Consider the following 19080-nt stretch of genomic DNA (forward strand, 5'->3'; position numbering starts at 1 on the left):
TTTAGCAGTAGCTTTGCGTAATGGAGTGAAAGTAACAAATTTTGAAGTGAGCTCAACAGCGACAAAGATGTAGCAAAAACCTCTGTTAGTTCTGGGAATCGGACCAAAAATATCTACTGCGGCCATATGTCTTAATTTAACAGGTATAATGGGATATAATGGAGGAATATGTGAAGTGGTGTCTGATTTAGCTTTCTGGCAAATTTTACAAGACGCTAAAACTCGTCGTATACGTTTCTCCATGTTGATAAAATAACAGTTCTGTCTCAGTATAAGAAAACATTTTCGTGCTCCGTAATGTGCGTAACTTAAATGAGTGTACCAGATTAATTTGTTAACCAGTTCGTCAGGAATGCATAATAACCAACTGTTGCTGTCTGGATGAGAGCGGCGAAACAGAATGTCATTGCGTACAGTGTAATGGTTTCTAATCGTAACATTATTCCTATCTTGCCAAAGGTGTTTAATTTCTTTCCACACGTTGTCTTTATTTTGTTCTTGTGCTATCTCCTGTAATGACGATGAAATAAAATTTTCAAATGCAACTTGCTGAATGTTCATGACACTGAAATTTGTTTTGCAGAAGTTGGTTGCTACGTCTTGCTGATTGTTGCTGAGAGAACGCGATAGTGCATCTGCTATAACATTTTGCGTACCGGGAATGTGAACTATTGTAAAATTAAATTCTTGTAAATATAGTTTCCATCTGCTTAATCTGTCGTGAGTGAATTTAGCTGAAAGCAAAAATTGTATAGCTCTGTGGTCTGTGAAGACGGTGGTATGTCTGCCATAAAGAAAGTGCCGAAATCTCGTAAAAGCCCATACAACACATAATGTTTCAAGTTCTGTAACAGAATAATTTCGCTCAGCAGGTGACAAAATGTGGCTTGCAAATGCGATGTTTTTAATTAATGTAGAGCCATCTTCTTCAATTTCCTGGAAAATGTGTACGCCTAAAGCGGTATTGGAACTGTCGGTGGCAATGGAAAAATTTCTGGTAAGATCTGGGTGCGATAAAAGTGGTGCATTCAACAAAGCATGTTTCAGGTTCATAAATTCAGAGTGTGCTTGCTTATCCCAAGACCACATAGTGTTTTTACCTGTTAATTGGCATAATCTGGGTGTGTCTAAAGCGGAGTGATGAATAAATTTAAGAAAAAAATTAATTAAGCCCAAAAAACTGCGTAGTTGTTTCTTCGTCGTAGGAACACTAATGTCACGTAGAGCTTGAAGTTTTTCTGGATCAGGCGCTATGCCTTCTGCTGAAATTACGTGTCCAAGAAATTTTATGGAAGTTTTGCCAAAATGCGATTTACTGAGGTTAACTGTAAGTCCTTGTGCATGAAAAGTTTGTAACAGTTGTTCAAGAATCATATTGTGTTCCGACCAGTTAGCTTCTGCGATAAGAATGTCGTCTACATACGTCGTAATTCTGTCTCTAAGTTCTGTCGGAAGTATAGTGTTCAAACCGCGAATAAAAGCTGCAGAAGAAATACTTAAGCCGAACGGTAATTTGCAAAATTGATAACAGTCGCCGAAACAAAGAAATGCTGTGTATTTTCTACAATTCGGATGAAGTTGAATTTGCCAAAATCCCGATTTCAAATCTAGTGTAGAATAAATAGCTGTACCGTGAAATTTCTGTAGAAGTTCCTCTAATGTCTGTGGTCGATCAGTTTCATTAATAATAATGTCATTAATGTGACGTGAATCAAGTACGAGGCGAAGTGAGCCATCTTTTTTCTTAACAATATGTAGCGGGTTTATGTACGGACTAACTGCCGGTTCTATAATTCCTTGATCAAGCATATCCTGCAATTCTTTTTTAAGTTGTTCTCTGTGAATATATGGAATGGGATAATGCTTTGCTTTAAATGTATCGTGCTGTTTGACTTGAAATTCATACATAAATCCGGACATAGTACCAGGAATGTTGTCAAAAACTGGAGCTTGCTGTAAAAGAATTTTGTGTAATTGCGTTCGTTCGTCGTCTGTAGTTGCACTGCTCTCTTTAACCTTATCAGAAATCAATTCATTACGTCGTAGTCAGCTTCGTCTGGAGTATTATAGTTGTGTACGTACGTATCCGTGAACAATGTGGGATTACAGTCTATGTTACATGTTGCGGAAATGACCTCTGTGCGATTAATTGTTTGCTCTTCAGTAGATAGTGAGTGCTGAAATTCTATAGCAAATTGTATATTTTCATCCTTTAACATTAAATAAGAATTTTGAAAATCAATAACTGCATCGTGTTGTACCAGAAAATTTGTACCTAAAATAACGTCTGTTGTCAATAAAGGAACAATCCAAAAATTAGAGTGGAAAGTATGACCTCCAATACAAAATGATAAATGCGTCTGTAATTTAACGTCTACACCTTTACTCGATACTGCTCCCTTCACTTTGGTTTTGCCTAAAGGTAATGTCGGATAAGTATTCTCTTTGTTACACTCGTTAAAAGTCTCCTCATTTATTACTGATATAGGTGATCCGGAATCGATTACTGCTGAGAATTTCGATGAACCAATTTTAATTTCGATGACAGGATTTGAAATAGTTTTCTGAACAAATGGTCTTTCCTGCAAGAGAGTGTCTCTGATATCGTCAAAAGTAATTACATTTTCGTGAACAACATTTTGCGTGTCAAACGTAGTGCTTGTGTTATTGGAAGATGCGTCCTGTGCAGTATCTAGTCAGATTCTGTCTGACGTGTTATTATTATTAGGAGGATTCTGTGGCATTTCTACTATTTGAACAGTTCTATTACTTCTTCCAGACGAATTACGCTCTGGATGATACCTACTGTCGGGTTCGTTCATGAGAATAGGGAATTGAAATACTGTCTTCTTTGTACATAGTTGTTTCCTTGCTCCCGTGCGTTACTATTTGTTGGATCTTGAACTATACGTGCACGCGGCGGAACATTAAAGCCTGGTTGACCTTGTGCATTCCATTGTTGGTTAGGTATGCTAACCGGCTGGTTTTGATGTTGTTGTTGTGAAACACCTCTATTGTTACTAAAGTGTTGTTCCTGTTGCTGAAAATTTTGACGGTATTGATAATTAGAATTTTGCCTGTTATTAAAGTTTTGGTAGTTGTCGTTCCTAAAGCGTCTGTTATCTTTCCGATTGAAATTACGTCCCTGATCATAATTGCTGTACGTTTGTTGACCTTGGTTATTATACGAAAAGTTTTTGTTTACAAAAGAATAATCAGATTGTTGTACTTCCAAGAGCTGTAACAAATCTCTGAATGCTGAAATGTTTTCTTTTTGCTGGCCCGTTAGAAGTGACACTCGTAATGACCGTGGTAATTTAGAGATGCATAATTGTATAAGTGCGGATTCACTGTACGGTTCACTTAGGTACTGGTTTTGTTGTACCACGTGCTCAAAAAATTGCGTCACACTGGGAAAATTTGAGTTCTCGTAATTTGGCAAACTAATTAACTGATCTTTAATTCCGCGCTGTGTCGTCTTCGACCAGTACGCTGACAGAAAAGCATTCTGAAATTCCTCTACCGAGTAACACTGTCTCGCGATCGGTCTCATACGAGTTGCCGGTTCGCCTTCCAAAAAACTGCAAATAAATTCAAGTTTATGCGTAACAGGCCAAGTCGGTGGAAGAGCAAAGCTAAATTGTTGAATCCAATCCAGTGGGTGAATCTGCGTTCTATCGTTTTTAAAAACCTTAAACTTTCTCACTGACAGAAAATGTTTGTAGTCGAAATTATCATCTCTGTGTGATGGAACATGTTCAGGATCGTAAGAGAATCTATTGAACTGTGGTTGATCGGAATCTAAGTCCCGTACTCTCTGTAGATTACTCAAATTATACGCGTTGCGCGAGTCTGACAAATGTTCATAAAGTGGCGTCTGTTGTATGTTATTAATAACTGAAATGCTTTTCATCTCTGTTACTTCTTGTTGTAAACTCGACAATTTTCTACGCAACGTGTTATTAGACGAATCGATCTCATTAATTGTCTGCTGTAAATTTTGAAATTCAAGTGTTTGATTAAATGAAATCGGTGCAGTATCGTCTGATTTATTATCATTATTACTTTCAATAGCATCAATACGACTGGCTAATTCATCATATTTTTCAGTCAGAATTTTTGCTTGTTCATCGGTTTTAGAATCAGACGCATTAATCTGTTTTTGCAACTTACGTGTAGTTTCGTTCAGTTTTTTAACGTCAGTTTTGACAACATCTGAATCCTGTGTTAGTTCTAATTGTTCGAGTCTGTCTGTCACTGTTTGAATATTTACTGTGTGTGTATCTGTTTTTGATTTAAGATCAGAAATTTCGTCACGTAATTCTGTGTTGGACTGTTTGATGGTATTAATTTCGTCGGACACTGTGGCAATATTGTTGTCCACGTATGTCTTCGCTTTCGCGAACATTTTACGTTTGTCTTCTTGTCTCTGAGCCGTGATTGTTTCCATGACTTGACGTTTTACTTTGTTTTGATCCTGAATAAATTTACGGAAACGCGTATCACTGTTTTGTATGTGAACACTAAGACGTTCGTTAATTTGAGAGTTCTGTTGCTCGAATTTCGCGTCTATCTTTTCATCCATTGTGCGCGAAAGTTCCGCTGTCATTGTTTTAAACTCGTCGCGTAATTGTGTAGCCTTTTCAGAGCATTGTTTAGCGACTGTACTAATTTCCGCTCTAAGTGTTTCTGTTGCGGCTGTTTGCATTTCCCTTAATTCTTGCGAAACAGATTTAATTTCTTCGCTATTTTTTTGTGAACAAGCCTCAATTTCCACGCGCAGCTGTTCCTTAGTGTCATGACACTGCGCGGCAACAGCTCTAATTTGTTCACTAAGCTGTCTGGAATTGTCATCTAATTTTTCATTTAAGTGTTGTTTGAGATCTTCTTTAAGTTGTTTGGAATTGTTATCTAGTTTTTCATTAAATTGTTTAAATTTTTTATTCTGTTCACTAAATTGTTGTTTGAGTTTTTCGTTATCTTGTTTGTTCTGTTCTTTAAGTTGTCTGAAATTGTTGTCTGTTTTCTCACTTTGCTCTTGTAGCAAACTTCTCATAATTCGTACCAAGTCAAAACTAGCGTTTATATTCTCTGTGCTGTTTAGTGGTGGATCTGGAATTGTCTCGCTTACTGTAACCATTTGGTTATTCTGAGATTTAGAAAAAGGTTTGTCAGTCGGATGTACACTGTCAGACATTATTTCGGAATTAAATGGATCCGTCGTACTGTCACTACACTGACCATTTTCATTCGAAAAATTTGTTTGTATGTTACTTGAATTTTCCAAACCGGTTGTATTAAGCTGGGTAGCGCTCATTACAATAGAGCGCCCCGCGTCATCAATTGTCGTCAAATTAACAGAAGAGACAATTGAGTTCGTTTGTTCATCATTAAGATAAAAGTCATCATTAATGGTTGTAATGCACTGATTGTTACTGAACGCAGGATTGTCATCATCACACTGCGTGTCACAATTACTATCGGTTAAGTTGCTTAAGTCGGTAATTTCGTTCACAATACCTCGCGATACACTATTCACAGTCTTTCGCGGCATTTTTTCAATAGCCAAAATTTTTCACAAAATAAATAAGCACAATGCAAAAACAACACACAAATACAACAGAGCAAACGAATTGTCGTTGATCTGTGGAAAGAAAGTCACAAGATTAATAAAAGCGTTGCGTCAAATTCTAATTATACTTAAGCAAATAAGAGCAGATATCTGACTGTTGTTCAAAAGATTCTCAACGAAATACGATCCTGGACTGGGTGTCGCCAAGTGTAACCTCCCCACAAAAAATTTCATAAGAAATGACAATAAAAATGAGAATCGCAATCTGACTCAAATATAAATTCCTCACAAAAAATTTTAAAGTGAATTCAGTGATAAGAAAATTCAATTAAACCGAAATATCGGTCTTTGGCCCTGTGCAAATCAGAATTAAACTCTTACCTCATTGTAACTGCTAGTCAAATTTCTGCTCTTATTCTTGCGCACGGCTTGGAGGAAACTGCATTGCAAATAATAATATTCCTTTTTTTTTTTTGAGAGCTTACTGAATTTTTCTTTAAGGGAAGTGGAACGAAATGGGAAGTGCAATTAAATAAATTTTGTTTTGTAAAAACTGCTTTGGAATAAAAATTATTATTGGGGCACTTGTTAGAAATTAATTACAATAAATAAACTTTACATTATCTGATGATTACCTTAATTAATAATATACCTCAGTCAGCCTCTTGACCAATGTTGCCGACAGACTACATCACACAACCGCACTGGGCTGCTACTACTGACCGACCGCTCTGCATGACGACTACAAGCGTACAGCACGCCACTGAACAGAGCTACTGCTCGCAACAACTACTGACAGAGTACTGCTCTGCATAGCGACAACTAGCGAACTGCTCGCAACACTCGCGCGGTCAAGCGCATACTCTCTGGTCAGAGACGCTGCAATGCCTCGCCATCGCTGCTACGTTACATACGTGTTTCAAGATGTTAAGTCCCATAGTGCTTGAAGCCATTTCTTGTTGCGCGCTGTTGATACCAAGTAGTGGTTTCTTCTAGAGTACCAGGTACCATGCGTCAAAGTCTTCGTTACACAAGTTTTGCCACAGTTATTGATTTAGTTGACCTAAGAAGTGAAGAACAACCTTACACATCATGAAACATTTTGCCAATACGCTCCTCTCTTATTGAGAAGAGCATTTATTAAATTGTATGTAAGATGTTGAGAACTTAAATGGAGCACTTAAAGCGCATTTCCCGTAGTGCGTAACACAAAAAGGAGGGGGGGGGGGGGGCACTCTGTGCCGACCAGAAAATAAAAACTATAAAAAACAAATTTCGTTAAATGTGTTTAACTTTTATTAACAACAAACTTTGTACTGATTTATTAGTAGTGAAAGAACATGGAAATGTCTTTTAGCACAATCCTAGCAACGCCAACACATTTTCCATGGTCTTTACGCCGAGTGGAAAGGTACTTCATCATTATCACAAAAAATTTGAAAAGTACATATTTCGTTAACTGTAGTTAAATTTCATTCTCAACATAGTTCTTAAAGTTATATAGATGTCTAAGAAGGGTCCTGAACCTAAATATATGAATATGAAATGTGTTGGGAACATGCACTACTAAGATTTAAATTTTTGGGTTAAGTTGTACTGGAAAATTTAAAACAGTTGCACAATCTGTCACAAAAAAATCATTAAATATAATACATATTTTTTCCAAAATTTTAAAATATGAAGTACCCTACTAGATTCCGATATTTTCATATGGTAGGCACACAGTACCTCACAACCTATATTACTCGTATTGCGAGGGGTTAAAAGATCACTCAAATATGAAACTTCCTGGCAGATTAAAACTGTGTGCCCGACCGAGACTCGAACTCGGGACCTTTGCCTTTCGCGGGCAAGTGATCTACCATCTGAGCTACCGAAGCACGACTCACGCCCGGTCCTCACAGCTTTACTTCCGCCAGTAGCTCAGATGGTAGAGAACTTGCCCGCGAAAGGCAAAGGTCCCGAGTTCGAGTCTCGGTCGGGCACACAGTTTTAATCTGCCAGGAACTTTCATATCAGCGCACACTCCGCTGCAGAGTGAAAATCTCATTCTGGATCACTCAAATACTTCGATAAATTCACATACGGCTCGAAATAAAGTCAGAGGCACTGTATTTGGGACTATATTCCCTGGGACCCAAAAGTTTTTAACTTAATTTACTCAGGAGCGATCCTGAATAGAATCGATTATAAAAAGCTCATTGAAATACATCAAATGTCTTACAGTTATCACGTGACAAACTGTCAGCGGCATCAACGCGTGAATATCCTTCAACAAACACTACTTTTCTCCTGACAGACCATCCTTTAGGCTTTACGCCACTGAGACGATTGTATAAATGTAATTGGATGTCAACCACCAGCCGGATCATATAGAGTGGAATTTTATCTCCTGGGCTTCTGCTATAGCTTCGTTAACCACAGCAGCTGATTTGAAACATACCCTTATGTAGAGCAGATACAATTCTCTCCACTACATTTACTCTCTCATTCAGTAGAGATTTCATCTACACTTACTGTTTATTTATTGTTCATGGTCTCCTTCGAAACCCTCTCCTCCACAATCGATACAACGTTACCAACCCCGTTTCCACTTACGGAAGCAGTCTTGGTACCCTTCCTGCTGGATCGCGCGAAGCGCCATCCGCGAATTTTCTATTGTCTCGTCTATCGTTGCAAATATTCGTCCTTGCAAAGGGTTTTTCAACATTTGAAGTAAAAGAAAGTCCGCAGGTGCCAGGTCTGGAGACTACAGGTGTGGCAGCACAGTGATTTCCTTTCTTTGTGCAATAGCCACGTACCAAAAGGGATGGATGTGTGGATGCGTTATCGTGATACAAGAGCCATGAAGTGCCTCGCCACGTTTTGGGCTGTTTCCTTCTCACATTTTCTCGCGGGGGTCGCAACACGTCCCGATAGTACCATCGATTAAAAGTTTCTTCCTGTGGCACGAATTCATGCTGAACTAATCCTTCAAAGTCATGGCTTTGATATTTGACCTGAAATGACGAGCTTTTTCTGGTCTTGGAGAACTTTTCCCAACCCATTGTGAAGATTGAACCTTGGTCTCAACATCGTAACCGTAGACCCACGTCTCATCACCAGTTATGGTTCTCTCAAGGAACATCTCGTTCTCATTTGCGAGGCGAAGCTCTTTCTGATCTTGGCTTCTGAACCGTGGAACAAACTTGACGGCAGCGATGCGTTCCAGGATGCGGTGTTAGGATTTCATGACATGATCCAACCGAAATGTTACAACTTCCAGCCATTTTTAACACCGAGTACGGCTTAAGCACTAACGATCGTAGGTTTCGTACATCATTTTGTGTGTGTCTGTAAAGGTGTATTTGAGTTTCATGCAAAATTTAATGCAGGTGCGTTGTTCCTCTAATCTCGATATTCGCAAACTATGCGACACAACTGAGCCGTGAGCGGCTCGCGTTTGTGCCGTTGGTAGGTTGGCATCGTGTAATAGGGATAGTGGAGTCTTGTTTTCTTCTTCTGTATACAGGCGCCACTATGTTTGTTAGTGTTGTCCGTCTGCATGTGGCAGTAGCAGCGTTTATCGGTAGCTAGTACCTATACTATCTTTGGAAAGATGTGAAGTGTTTTCCGGGTCAGGATGTCTGTAGTTCGGTTGGGACGGAGCAGCAGAGAGGTCCGGCAGTGCGCGGACATTCCGGGACCGCTGGCAGCATGCAGGCATTGCCGGATCGAGGGGCTGTAGTTGCGACGGCCTCAACCTCGTTGCCCACCGGACCCAGCACGTTGAGTTGAGTGAACATTAATCCAGTAGTGAATCTGCCACTATTTGGTAATCACGCTGTTTGTTCGTCTGCTGCTGCTCACAGGGTCGCTGTTAGATGAGCAGCAGCAAGTGGAGTGTGTAGAGTTGGCGGAATCTATTAGCCATCTTCTACTGCCTGTTATTAGTTTTTGAATTTTGTGTTATTATTTGGTGAAGTACAACCAGCGGTATTTTACTGCCTGGTGGCCGCTAAGGCCCCAGTTACCTGCCCTGGAGATTAGCGTATTTTTGCTGCAGTGTACTTTTCCTCGTCTTGCCGATGCTGTCAGGCATGATATGTAGTTCGACAGCCTCCTTGATTGGGATGTAGATTGTGGTTTCTTTTGTCTACCTTGGTTGCAGTGGTTCCTTCTGCCTTTAGATGTTTTAAACACCGGATTCTGAAGACGCAGTGCTGTCTGTCACTTCGTCCTCAATTGAATTATTCCAATGTTGTACTGGTTGTCACACGTTAGGTGGATTTAGTAAGAGCATTGATCGGCATTAAAACTGTCCCTAGTTTGTTGCCATCCTTCTACGTGAGCATAACTCTTGGCTGCCTGTTTCTTCGCTTACGCAGCTGCAGAGGCTTTTCTCCGGTTGATCCTTAAGCACTGTCTGTCGATCACTCCCTTCTTTATTTGGTCTGATTGTGTCAATTGTCTAAAAATAACATCTTGTTTAAATAATTCCTATTGCTTGTGGCCTTCAGCCCACAAATGATTTGAATTCTCCTTAATAATGCCTTCAGCTGTCAGTGTAGCTTGTGTTACAGTCAATTTTTTTTAAATGATTGTTTTAAAACGTTATTTTGGTATTTTTAACGTGTAATTGTCTTCCTCATTTGTAATTCGGGGCTTCAGCCGCTAAATTGATCTGAAGTATTGCTTGTGGTCTTCAGCCGACAAATAATTTTGAATTCGTTCTTAATAAGGCCCTCAACCGTCAGTGTAGCGTGTGTTATAGTCAATTTTTTTTAAATGACTGTTTAAAAAAAAAAATTATTTCCTTAAATAAAGTGTATGTGTTTACTATGCAACCAGCGGTAACTGATTAGGCTCCGTTCGCACCTTTTCCTGCTTTCCCTAAGTCCCACGTTTCAACAACGTTCTACTCAATACAGCACTGAACAATAACTAACAGATGTATAACAATGAAACTTGCGTCAGTTACACATTAAACAGAGGCGTCTGCAGTGATGTCAACCGCATTTCGCTCAAACACACCATTGGTGCGAAATTACGAATGTTCCGGAATTTTTTGAACAGACCTCGTAATTGAATTACGTGTAAGTATCAAGTAGGTGTAGTCTAAGTTAATTATCATAAGGAGTAAAATTATGAGAATCAATGAAATAATACTTCTACGTCTAATAACTTACTTTTATAGCAGAATAATGCACCGAGGCTTTTTTACAGCATATCTGTTGATGATATCATCAACGAAAGTTTCTGTGGGTTCCTCCTCTATCTCGTTTGACAACTTCACACAAGCTTGAAACATATCCTGACTCATACTACTTCCTAATGTTGTCTTCACCTTATTCGTTGTGCTGAATTACTTTTCTACATTGGAAATTGGAAACGGAAATACACAGCACACATTCGCTGAGTGTGCTTATGCTTCATAGTCGATGTCGGCCCTTACAATAATAGAACCAACATCAGAAGAATCTTCTGCTTTATTACGAGCAACATACTTAAAAGAATGCAAGCTTTTCCCTGCAATAGCAGCGCCGTCATTTTTAAGACCTAACATCACGCACAGTTACTTACAATCTTTATCACTAAATTCTTGAAATGTTTTAGAACTTTCAAAGTACGCACTTAGTTCTATCACTTTCACAGCCTTGTCATTGAAACATTGCTCAGTTTCATTAATTATATTTCTCACAAATTTCCTTACGATTTTCGTAGTCTCTTTCGTGTCCTCCGTGAAAAGCACACTTTTAACGTCTGTTACATCCACTTGTATTTACTTAATATTATTTAGCGTTTCACTTCCGCGGTATAGGCAGCCGATGTGTCTTAAAAGCTCCAAAGCTCCAGGAACTAGCACAGCGAGTTGTGAAATTTTGAGTGATCGCTTTGTGCAAAACATTATATAAGTCTGAGATGGTATTTAATCTATCGTACAAAATCACTAAACCTACAATGAAATTGTAACTCATCATTTCGAACAAGATTCCTCCTCCAATAGCTGCTAAATCCGCACCGTCTTTGGCTATATATATTCACGTGCCCTCATAATAGGCTTCTAGCGTAGTAATATAGCATGATAGGTAGTCAACCAGCGCCTCTCAATAACTTCAGGTATTATTAAAACAGATTATTCTAAAGCACAATGAACTTCGTGCAAACATTTCCTCGTTTAAGAGAAGCATGAAAAGTTTGTAAATGTCTCCAACAATATGCATTCTTATTTTCATTATAGGATGTTTATTCCTGCAGTTGGTGGCAGTAATTGACAAAACATGTGCTCTGCAGTGAATATACGGCAACTCGTGTCCCTTTACCTGTCATAACCAACCGCGGACCCCAGAGACAGAAGCACCAAAATTAGCAGCACCATCAAAGGACAACTGTTACTAATTTTCCCTAAGAACATTTTCGTTTCTTTAGTTAACTATTAGCTGCTGTAAATATAGATTCAGCTGTAGCCCAGTTCAACCTTTCATTCACTTTAAAGGACGGATATGGCACAACATAACAGCATTAGCAAAGACAGTTCAAATTGGTTAGAGACTCTTGGAAATTCGTCTGGCGTTAAGGAAAAGTATTTATCATGGAGAATTGATTCATCTTGATTGTATAAAAACTCAATAATGCAATTTAATAAGTATGAAGCAGTATATTTGTTAACATAAGTGGACCTTTCTCTCTAGAATTCAAACAACTTTTCAGGACTGCTGCCTATTTTTCAGTACTGTATTACGAATTAGAGGTTGATATTTTGTTGTGCTGGGGAATTGTTCCCTATTAAGGCAATATACATTTCGAACTGAAGAGGACACTGTCTGGCTATGTAACATTTTTCCACTTTCATTTTAATTATCTATGCATGATTTGGAGCATTTTCACTTTTTTCTAACTTTATGTGCATTTCTAGTTTTCCTATTCTTCCAGTAACTTTTCTAAATTTAGTGAAAGGCACATTCATGAATACTTCTTCTGCTTCTTATACGGCTTTCATATCCAATTTGGAATGCATTTCACGCAATTTGTAAAAAGCCCCACCCGAACCGCATTCAGAGTTCAACCAACTGTATCTATACTCCCATTTTTGCTGGTACCTAATCGCGCGTAGAACATTTTGTTTAGGATGGGTCAGAAGTAGTACATTTTCCGTTCGAAGACTGACGAATAATAACTGAAGATACAGAAAGCAGTTGACTATCTCATTCACTAGCATTCTTTTCAACAGACTTATCTATGTCTGCCTCAATAGACTGTCTTTTATTCGAAAAGGACGGAAAGTATTTCGGCCATAACACCTCTATTTATACAACGAATTGACGAAGAATGCACGAACATTGCATAATCACAACAAAAATGGCTCTGAACACTATGAGACTTAACTTCTGAGGTCATCATTCCCCTAGAACTTAGAACTACTTAAACCTAACTAACCTAAGGACATCACACACAAACCCATGCCCAAGGCAAGATTCGAACCTGCGACCGTTGCGGTCGCGCGGTTCCAGACTGTAGTGCCTTTAACCGCTCGGCCACCCCGGCCGGCTAATCACAGCACTCTTCCGTAATATGCTGTTGACTGACTAACTGTTAAAAGGGATGCAAATAAAAGTTGGAATTTATAATAACAAAGGAGGGTTATTATTGTCGTAGTGTGTAGCAGCGGAGAGACTCGACTAACGGCCGGCCGAAGTGGCCGTGCGGTTAAAGGCGCTGCAGTCTGGAACCGCAAGACCGCTACGGTCGCAGGTTCGAATCCTGCCTCGGGCATGGATGTTTGTGATGTCCTTAGGTTAGTTAGGTTTAACTAGTTCTCAGTTCTAGGGGACTAATGACCTCAGCAGTTGAGTCCCATAGTGCTCAGAGCCATTTGAACCATTTTTTTGAACTCGACTAATGTCTGAAGTAGAGTTGGAGATAACTGACACCATGAAACCAGCAGAGCTGTCCATAAGTGCTTAAGAGTACGAGGGGACATAGATCTCTCCTGAAGAGCGCGTTGCAAGGCATTCCAGATATGCTCAATAATGTTCATGTCTGGAGAGTCTGATGGCCAACTGAAGTGTTTAAACTCAGAAGAGTGTTCCTGGAACCACACTGTGGCATTTCTAGACATGTGGGGTGTCGCGTTGTCCTGCTGGAATTGCCCAAGCCCGTCGGAATGCACAATGGACATGGATGGATGCAGGTGATAAAAAAAATGGTTCAAATGGCTCTGAGCACTATGCGACTTAACTTCTGAGGTCATCAGTCGCCTAGAACGTAGAATTAATTAAACCTAACTAACCTAAGGACATCACACGCTCGGCCCAGACTGTAGCGCCTAGAACCACACGGCCACTCCGGCCGGCCATGCAGGTGATCAGACAGGATACTTACGTACGTGTCACCTGTCAGAGTCGTACCTGATGTATCAGGGGTCCCATTTCACTCCAACTGCACACGCCCCACACCATTACGGAGCCTCCATCAGCTTGAGCAGTCCCCTGCTGACATGCAGGGTCCATGGATTTATGGAGTTGTCTCTACACGCGAACACTTCCATGCGCTCGGTACAATATTAAACGAGATTCGTCCAACCAGTCAACATGTTTTCTGTCATCAACAGTCCTTGTCGATGTTGAAGGGTCCAGGCGAGACGTAAAGCTTTGTGTCGTGCAGTCACCAAGGGTACACGACCGGTTCTTCGACTCCGAAAGCCCATGTTGATGTTTCGTTGAATGGTTCGCACGCTGACACTTGTTGATAGACCAGCACTGAAATCTGCAGCAATTTGCGGAAGAGTTGCACTTCTGTCGCGTTGAACGGTTCTCTTCAGTCGTCGTTGGTTCCATGCTTGCAGGATCTTTTTCCGGTCACAGCGACGTCGGAGATTTGGTGTTTCATCATATTCCTGATATTGACGGTACACTCGTGTAATGGTCGTACGGGAAAATCCCCACTTCATCGCTACCACGGAGATGCTATGTCCCATCGCTCGCGGGCCGGTTCACTTATATTTTGACGACCTGCCATTGTAGCAGCAGTAACTGAGCTAACAACAGTGCCACACACTTGTTGTCTTATTTAGGCGTTGTCGACGGCAGCGCCGTATTCTGTCTGTTTATAAACTACTGGCCATTAAAATTTCTACACCACGAAGATGACGTGCTACAGACGCGACATTTAACCGACAGGAAGAAGATGCTGTGATATGCAAATGATTAGCTTTTCAGAGCATTCACGCAAGGTTGGCGCCGGTGGAGACACCTACAACGTGCTGACATGAGGAAAGTTTCCAACCGATTTCTCATACACAAATAGCAGTTGAAAGGCGTTGTCTGGTGAAACGTTGTTGTGATGATTCGTGTAAGGAGGAGAAATGCGTACCATCACGTTTCCGACTTTGATAAAGGTCGGATTGTAGCCTATCGTGATGGCGGTTTATCGTATCACGACTTTGCTGCTCACGTTGGTCTAGATCCAAAGACTGTTAGCAGAATATGGAATCAGTGGGTTCAGGAGGGTAATACGGAACGCCGTGCTGGATCCCAACGGCCTCGTTTCACTAGCAGTCGAGATGACAGGTATCTTATCCGCACGGCTATAACAGATCATGCAGCCACGTCTCGATCCCTGAGTCAACAGATGGGGACGTTTGCAAGACAACAAACATCTACACGAACAGTTCGGCGACGTTTGCAGCAGCATGGACTATCAGCTCAGAGACCATGGCTGTGGTTACCCGTGACGCTGCATCACAGACAGGAGCGCCTGCGATGGTGTACTCAACGACGAACCTGGGTGCACGAATGACAAAACGTCATTTTTTCGGATGAATCCAGGTTCTGTTTACAGCATCCTGATGGTCGCATCCGTGTTTGGCGACATCGCGGTGAGCGCACGTTGGAAGCGTGTATTCGTCATTGCCATACTGGCGTATCAACCGGCGTGATGGTATTGGGTGACATTGGTTACACGTCTCGGTCACCTCTTGTTCGCATTGACGGCACTTTGAACAGTGGACGTTACATTTCAGATGCGTTACGACCCGTGGCTCTACCCTTCATTCGATCCCTGCGAAACCCTACATTTCAGTAGGACAATGCACGACCGCTTGTTGCAGGTCCCGTACAGGCCTTTCTAGATACAGAAAATGTTCGACTGCTGCCCTGTCCAGCACATTCTCAACATCTCTCACCAACTGAAAACGTCTGGTCAATGGTTGCCGAGCTACTGGCTCGTTACAATACGCCAGTCACTACTCTTGATGAACTGTGGTATCGTGTTGAAACTGCATCGGAAGCTGTACCTGTACACGCCATCCAAGCTTTGTTTGACTCAATGCCCAGGCGTATCAAGACCGTTATTACGGCCAGAGGTGGTTGTTCTGGGTACAGATTTCTCTGGATCTGTGCACCCAAATTGCGTGAAGATGTAATCACATGTCAGCTCTGGTATAATGTGTTTGTCCAATGAATACCCGTTTATCGTCTGCATTTCTTCTTGGTGTAGCAATTTTAATGGCGAGTAGTGTATATCTCTGTATTTGGATACGCATGCGTATACCAGCTTCTCTGGCGCTTCGCAGTGTGTTAACTATTATGAGAATCACAGCTGGGATCATTATTTGGGCGTATTAAATGTGCTCTGCCACTGCGACGCCACTAACTAAACAAGTGAATGAGAAATAGCAATGCCTAGGAGTAAAGGACTGTAGGATCTCCACGCTGGGGCCGGCACAAGTCACGGGAGAAACGTGCGGCCACACGGGTCGGCACGTCTGCGGGGCATCAACGCAGTGCCAGGTTTGCCGGCCGTTGGACAAGGCGAGGTAGAGGAGGGGACGCAAACTTTCTGACAACTCACGCATTCCTTGTTTTCTTTCGAAAGTAGCCACTGTTGCGTTTATGTTGCCTCTGAACATGAAAGCTATTTTTGTCTATTGTATTTATCTTTAGAAGAAACATTGTAGCGTCTGTTGCGTTCTTTACCACAGAAAAATACAGTATTCGTGTCGGCAGTTGGCAGAGGGAATCAGGACTCATAAGACTCACTTTCATTGGTTTCTCTAACCGCGGAAAAAAGCGCGTGACAATCTTTTTGTCACATGGGAGTATGTAACTTACATTGATGTAACAGCTAAGTGTTTTTCATGTACAGTAGAATTAGTCTTGAGCATGCACGTTTCCCGTTAAAGTTAGACTTTTTCTCCTTCAAGGTTGCAGAAAGGAGAATTTGTTTTCTTATGATCTATTACTTGAAATATTGCCAGGACAGCAAATAAGCACGCGTCGTCCCAATAGCTAGAATGAAAATAAGGGGGATAAAAATGAAGTGGTACGGCGATGAAGGCTAGTTTGTTAACCTTTATTGAATATCAGACACGAAAGCGCTAACACATGGTAAGGATGACATACGACCGGTGGCGCTCCTGTCTAACGAGCGACCGCGGTGAAGCGCGTTAATATTTTTCTATTTACCTTCTGTTTTTAATTATAAAGTACAAAATTATGGAAAATGAAAAGAGCGCCATCTCATTTGCTTGCCGTCACGAGAAATTCTTTCCTTATATAGTCTCTGCTACGCGCTGCGTCTGAAACAGCGAGTTCAGGAGAAACTGCTGAAAACTTATAGAATTGAGCCTTATTGATTCATCAAGCCATACCCTCTCAGTGGGCAGCACTTTTCTGTAACGCTTGCTTCGCTGTTGTATGAGAACTTAAAAAAAAAGCTATTGTCACAACTGGGACAAGACAACAGACAACATTTTGCAGGTGGACATAAGCGCAACTGGAGAGTTGATTTTAACATACTAATACTACATATTTTGGTTTACAGAAATCAAATTTTATTTAATGTAGAATCAATCAAGAATCAGCTTGATGGATTGACAACTTTAGGCGACTATTCCCCCTAAAGTATTTGATCGAGAAACACGTAATTTTGTATATTTATAGAAATCCTAGTAAACCCGGCGATGCTTCACAATAGCTAAATAGGTATGGGAATTACATATACATCCTAAATTCCTTTCCCACCTCTCTCTGTCCCTCAGTAGCTCTGTACATCCCCTCCTCTTCCATCTCTATGTTTTCGAGATTTCGATAATAACGATTACTGTGAAACTGATTTTTACGTTATGAAAACAAGTGACAGCAAAACTGTCAAACTAAAGGCAATTTTTTTATTTCCTTTTTCATAGTAAAAATACTATCACCATCCACAATTATGAACAGAAAAAAATCAAACAAATCAGTCAAGCAATTTGCAAGTGATGATCTCCCACAACTGATTTTAATTTCCGGCTTTTGCGGTGCATTTTCCAAAAAAATTCTTACATACAAATCTTTGTCCTCACAATACTGAACACATGATATCGGTCAAGCCGTTCTCTGTGATGATCTTTTGTACATACGGCAACTTATTTTTCTCTGTATAGTGTAGCGGCACCACCATTTAGGATAGGGAAAGTTAGTTTTGTGCAATATTCTGAGCACAAGTTACAGCCAGGTGTGGGCCGGATTGCAGTATGTTACGCATACCAACAGTAGTGAAGCATAATAGATGCCACAGGGCCGTCAGATTGCTGAAATAGTATACGCAACAGTTTTGCATGCCGCAAATCACAGGCAGAAGAGGCCCACTGGCCAACCAAGCGTGTTACGAGTACGTGATACGAAGTGGCGCGTATGGCAAAACAGAGGTGCACAGCCGCATATAAATAGGCGTGGGTTTCTAGCAAAATTCATTCAATTGTTTCAGCTCTCCTGGATGGCAGGGCGTGTCACACCACCAGCGACACACAGCAACAGATGGGGTGCCAGAGTTCCAGTCTACGGCAGGTAGCTGGTTCGAACCTCTGAGGCTGACACGGGGTCCATATCCAGCTAGCGGCGGGCCACTCCATGGTTCGCTACCACGGGCAGTCGTACTGGCTTCCAACTCACACAGGAGGCATCCCAAGGTGAGGGCCGCAGATTCAGATGCCGGATTGCGGGCGCTTGTTGTCGCCATGGTCTTACTCACGCCAGTGAGGAGAGATGCAGACCGCTAAGTCGACTGCCGACATCCTGAAAATTCTGCAACTTTGCTGGCATACAAGACCGACACACAGTGCGTGCACGGGTCGCTGAGGCAGCCATTCTGCGCCAAGCCATTTCGCAGACAGCGAAGTGGTGTCCTCAGCATCGCAGGACCCAGTGACGCAGACTGAGTGGAACACAGCACTGAAATTGGAAACAATAAGGCACTTGGAAACCTTTTCCCGCTACATTTGGTCAGACTGATACATTCGGTGGCAGAAATTGCAACTACATTTGGTGTCAGATTAGCGGACATCGTCTGTCCAGTACGACGTTCAAGCCCACCGCATTACATTCACAAGATCTGGTGAGTTTTGAGCACTTTTCTTTTAGATATTGGACGTTTTCTTGCCTTTTTGTGTTTTTGAGTATGGCTCATGGCAGGCCATTGTAGATGTTTTGCATGGGCGTAGTATTTTTGCTGTCAGAGTAAGTGTTAGTGTATTTGGAGCAGTAAGGTTT

Source organism: Schistocerca serialis, chromosome 7 (assembly GCF_023864345.2).
Source record: "Schistocerca serialis cubense isolate TAMUIC-IGC-003099 chromosome 7, iqSchSeri2.2, whole genome shotgun sequence".
NCBI classification, from domain to species: Eukaryota; Metazoa; Arthropoda; class Insecta; order Orthoptera; family Acrididae; genus Schistocerca; species Schistocerca serialis.